Source organism: Notolepis coatsorum, assembly GCF_963971535.1.
Source record: "Notolepis coatsorum genome assembly, chromosome: 20".
In the NCBI taxonomy this organism is placed as follows: Eukaryota; Metazoa; Chordata; class Actinopteri; order Aulopiformes; family Paralepididae; genus Notolepis; species Notolepis coatsorum.
Window position 1 is genome coordinate 71,899,507 of NC_140184.1, and position 6,000 is coordinate 71,905,506.

Consider the following 6,000-nt stretch of genomic DNA (forward strand, 5'->3'; position numbering starts at 1 on the left):
TCCCATCTTGATTAAGTTGTACATTTACAGCTCAGTGAGCACAGTGTCACAGATTAATTAAGTAGTCATTATCAAGCGGCCCAGGTGCTTTGGTAGTGTTGTGGGTTCTGGTGTGTTCAGGATTCTACTGGGGTTTATTGACATGGTGCTTATTCCGGTCAGAGGTTTTCTCACTTTTTTCAATCAAGACTATTTTCTCTCTCACTATGTATCTCTGTACTCACAGTGGTCTCTCAATCAAACACACACACACACACACAGACGGACAATATTCAATATTGATTGAACTGTCGTAGGCCATGAAAATAACATATTTAATTTTTTTAGTGGCGTTCCCCTTTAACACATTCGGGGCCATTGGGATGCGTCTAATAAATCTCAAGAGGACCGGCAAATGTAAACAGACGTGGGGCTGTTTGTAGAGCTAAATCTATACTTTATAGTATTGCTATCTGTCCATTCTCATTGTCAATTGGGACCATAAACCGTCCCTTCAAAATGGATTAAAGAAATCATTTTTTCATCAATAAGTTCTAATTTTATAGCGCCGTGAATATAAGCGTTATACGGCATTTGGTCTAGTATATTTTAGGCGAGATAAAGGGCTAATAGTTACTAACGTTATATCCAATGGCATTTCCGTTATACAGATGCTACAGTTAAAACTCAAACTGCATATGATCGGCACGATCCTCAAGCATGAAAGGGGGGGGCGGGGGACGTCGTTTCTTATGATTGATTACCAATAACCGTGTTCGTCTAAGTAGCCACATAGGCCTATCGTATCATAACAAGGCTCGATCGGGCTGTAATTTACGTGAAAAAGATCTTACCATGAGCCGGTTGGATCCCCCGAGCATTTCCCCGTTATAGATCGCCATCTGGTAGATCGATATGTCCATTGGCTGATGATAAATCCCCTTATTGCATAGTGAAATCCGCAATTCAAAACGTATATAGCTATCGCTTCAGATGAGTAGAAAACTACATTAGAGATAAAAAAAAAAAGACAACATCTGCCACAGGGAACACTCTATTATCGCGATAGCACCCCTAAGAGGATCTGGCCGGTATTGCACTTTCTCGAATTCAAAGAGTAGGGTATATCTGCAGTGCCGCTTGGCGACCTTGAATAGGTTATTAACACTTTGATCGCCATGGTTCAAATTCATAATTTACCATCCCTAGCCAGCTCTATTTGTCTATGGAGAAGTTCCCCTTCTTTGCAGGGCTATAACTTTTTAAATTCTATTGCTAAATTGCCATTATTATGGCCCATTCAATGTCCTATATCCATTGTTCAGGGTGTAGCAACGATATACTTTTTCATTCACATTCATACTAAAATATGGTCTAAAGTATAAGTATGTTTTTATCGTTTTCTGCAGCTTTCTCCAGAACTTGATTTATAGCTCCAAATGCATTATATTGATGATCAAATACAGTTTGGTAGCGATCGTTGCCAGATGAAAAATTTCAACTGGACGTGGTTCTAGAAGTTACTACGTATCATCTGATATTGACCGGATGGGCGAGGGGGCGTTTATAATTCCGTGGGCAACGTTATACCATTCGTCTAGTGTGGGTCATATGGTCATCAGAGCAGTTTATATGGAATACGTTAGAAAATAACGCTGGATCTTACCGTATGTTCCTCGCGCCGTTGGGGGATGAGCGTGGAGTAGAAATGTTTCGATTATGGGATGTTGATCCTGATGAACCATTTCCAGGTTGTATAATACTATATACGTCCAAATAACGTTGTTTATTGAGTTAGGGCGAGCGATTGATTATCCAGTGTGTTGAAATGGGGTCCGGCTACCGATCGCGAGTGCCCGGACGGATTATGGATGAGCACTTCCTGTTTGGCGCGCCCCTCCCTCTTGGCCGATCTGTCGATCGGCCACCGGATGCCGCTCTTGAACCGTTAGAGACAGTTGACTGGAGCTCACCAGTACATCTCATGTCTCCGGAGGAGAAATATGATTTCGATCACAGATTTTTGAATTATTGATATCAAAGACGAGTTACGGCGTCTTCGGCAGAATGAGCATGGCTAGGAATGACGTCTAAACACGTCATCGGCGATTAAAGTGTTAAAATGGAATAAAAGCCAAAACAACTTGCCACGGATATATCCGTGCTTCTGTCCACAACGGGTGGAATCGAAACACAGAGATCTCCGTGGTCGGGCGCCATTGTGTTAATTACTCACAGCATAGGGCCACTCTGATTGTTACCACCACAGCCACCTAGAGGTCAGAGGTCGCTTGGCCCGCAGCTGCCCAATGATGACATCAAACCGGTGTCCAGAGAATCATTGGCTATTCTACACCCTGTGCACTTAAGCCAATTAAGAGCAGACCTTGATGAAGCTCTGTTCAGTGGATAAAGCATGATGAGAGAAAGAGAATGATGAATCAAGGTGGTCCTGTGCAAAAAGAGGGAATCTATAGATTACTTGTTCAAATTCAAGTTTAATCTTTAAGCTTAATTTCCTCAAGCAAGAATTTCACATGAATTGACGTGAGTGATGTAAAAAAAAGGTTTGTTTGTTTTTGTTTTAGAAATGGATAGTCCTGTGTTTGTTCTCAAAGTGTGGTTAGTGTAAGGTTACAGATTGACGCAGAGTAGTGACACGGTCTAGGAGGGTATACAGTATATATATTTATGTTGTATATGAGATTTTGGGCCATCTAAGGGTAAGAAAGTAGAGCCCTCTGTGATGTATAGCTTGTTCTGTCCCGGGCCGGGCATGTTTTCTTAGCTGTGAGTCATGTTTGCCCACAGGATGGCTGGGTAAGTGTGTTTCTGATGTGCACACGTGTTTGACAGGGACTTTGAAGGGACTGTTTTGACAGAAGTGTGTGGGAGATTTTAATGGAGGATGAAAGTTCATTCCAGTTTGAGAGTAAAGATTGTGTGCAATATGCATTCCTGTCCGTTTGAAGCCTTTCAATCATCATTGACAATCCTTTTAAAGAAGGCTTTCTTATTATTTTTTCACAAACACTTTGCCCTTCTGTGGACTCCACAATATCATGTTGTGACTCCATTTTCAATTATGCATACTGTTCCTTTAGGACTAGCGCGACAATCTCTTTCGTAAAAAAAAGTCCACACAATAATAACAAACTTGAAAGCAGTCAATTATCCTCACAGTAGCCCACTTCTGCGTAGGTCTACATTTCAATGCTGCTCCAGCAAGCAACCCATACGGGGTACACTAACCCAGGGGTCAGCAACCTTTACTATCAAAAGAGCCACTTTTCCCCCGTCCCACAAAATAAAATGCTCAGGGAGCCGCACAACCTATTTACCCTTAAAATGAAGATAACACAGTGTATAACGTTTTATATATCCCCAAGCATACCCCACATTTAGCATAAAACGCCTGACAATTGCATACCCAAAGTAATTTGCGATTTATTATACTTTATACTTATAGCACTTATAGTTTGTTGCATTAATGGGATTATAAAGCAACAAAAAGAAAATGTTTGACTTTTTAATTGCTGTTTTTACCTGTTTTTACCAAAGGAAAACCTCAAACTCTTATGAAGAGGAGAAAAAATACTGGCTGTGTAGACCTATTTTTTAATAAAACACAGAAGAGGAGACAAAACACTGGTGTCTGTAGACCGACTTTGAAATAAAACCCTGAACTATTCAGGTATATTATGTCCTTCCCTTATTTGTGGAACATTTATAAAATAGAAAGTAGTCCACTTTGAAAAAAGAATACCATGTGTAGACCTACTTTGAAATAAAACACAGAAAAGGAGAAAAAACACTGGTATCTGTAGACCTACTTCGAAATAAAACCCTGAACTATGCAGCTCTATTAGAGTCCTTCCCTTATTTGTGGAAAATCTATAAAATATTTTATCAATTTTTTTGGGCCAGGGAGCCGCAGCTGATTGGCTAAAGAGCCGCATGCGGCCTCGAGGCCGCAGGTTGCCGACCCCTGCACTAACCGGACCTCCTTTGGCTTGATCTTTCGGGGTGATGATACGTCCGTCATTATCCAGAAGACAGGCGATGCAGCAATCCAAGGTAGGTTTTCCAAATTCCACCATTGTCCAGGTAAGATGGAGGTTTTTACTTGTGATACTCCTGTGGCTCTCTGCTTGTTGCCCAGCTTCAGCCAACCCTGAATGTCTCTGTAAGAGCTCACTACATTCGCAGATAGCTCAGCAACATAGGGCCCATGGACTGGATGTTCCCTCACTCTCAAAGGCATCCTCTTCTGGGTCTGTTCATCTCGCACCAGATTCAGATTCAGATTCCTTTATTAAGCCATTTGTGTAAAAACACATTGGTAATTGTTGCAGCATTACAGTGTATACATTTTTTCATTTCTTTTTTCACAGTAACAACAACACCAACACAGACAGGACAAAAAACAGTGCAGTGGAGGATTAATCATTTAAATACATATCTATATATATATAAAGTGTAAAGTGCAGAGTTCCAGTAAGGACTAGTGCAGTGCAGTCAGTGTCATTGTGCCAGTGTCACTTGGGGGCACAGGGGGGAGGGGGGGCATGAGGCATTGATCAGCCTGGTGGCTGAGGGGAAGAAGCTCAGTCTGTGACGAGCTTTCACAGCCTTTGGGATCCTCAGCCTTCTCCCAGAGGGGAGCAGGGTGAAGAGGCTGTGACCGGGGTGGGAGGGGTCGGCCATGATCTTCCTCGCCCTCTTCAGCGCCCTGGAGTCGTGCAGGGACCTGAGGGAGGGCAGGGGACAGCCGATCACCCTCTCCGCGGAGCGAATCACCCGCTGCAGCTTGGCGAGATCTTTTGCCGCTGCAGCGGGGAACCAGGAGATGATGGAGTGGGTGAGGATGGACTCAATGATGGCCGTGTAGAATTGGGCCATCATGGTCCTCTGCAGTTTGTATTTGTTCAACTGCCGGAGGAAAACCATCCTCCCTTGGGCCTTTTTGAGCAGGCAGTGATGTTGAGCTCCCATTTCAAATCCCGCAGGCCAGCAGGTCATGGATCTTCTCGTTGTACACCTCAAAGTAGCTAATCTCCAGATGGGACGTAACCTCTTGATTCTCAGTTGAAGTCAGTCTTGAGAAAAGCTCCTCACAGAATCTTGGGATTACCCCTTCCTGTAGATAGATAGAGACTTTATTAATCCCCTTGGGGAAATTCAGATATCCAGTAACAGCTCAGGCAGTTAACAGACAATAGAGCAATAAAAAAAGGACAACCAGTACAACAAACAAACAATGAAGGTCAGCGCTGAGGTACAAAGTTGTGATGACTTAAATAAATAAATGGTGAGCACTATTGTCACGTCAAATAAAATCAAATTGCTATATAAAATTACAGTATACAAATTTTAAATAAATTTAAAATGAATTGCACATTGTCCCAATGGGGGGGGGGGGGGGGGGCGGGCGCGCCCAGGCCATGAGAGAGAGAGAGAGGGGGGGGGGTCACATGGTGTTGAACAGTCTGATGGCTGTGGGGTCAAAGGACAGCCTGAACCGCTCAGTCCGCGAGTGCACAGGAGTGAACAGGAAAGGAGCCAGGACGGTCCCCTGCGGGGCCCCGGTGCTGCTCACCACTGTCCCAGAGACGCATTTCCCCAGCCTGACGAACTGTGGCCATCCTGTCAGGTATTCCGTGATCCAAGAAGTGAAGGAGGGATCCACCCCCATCTTCCTGAGCTTGTCTTCAAGTATGGGAGGTTGAATGGTATTAAAAGCGCTCGAAAAATCTAAAAACATAATCATTTAAATTTTTTTTTTATCTACTTTTTTCTCCCATTTTCTATTTTTCTCCCATCCCAATTTCGTATCGTCCAATTCTACCCCCCCCCTGTCTCGAACGCTGTTAGGCCATGCCTCCCACAAGCCAGCTGCAATGTGGACGAAGCCTTACATCACTTGTCCCTCCGGTAATCGAGGAAGCAGCCGTCGCATCTTTTCACCTGCACAGCGCGATCTCTCAGCGGCGGGGGTCTGCGTGGGAGGGATCCTGATTC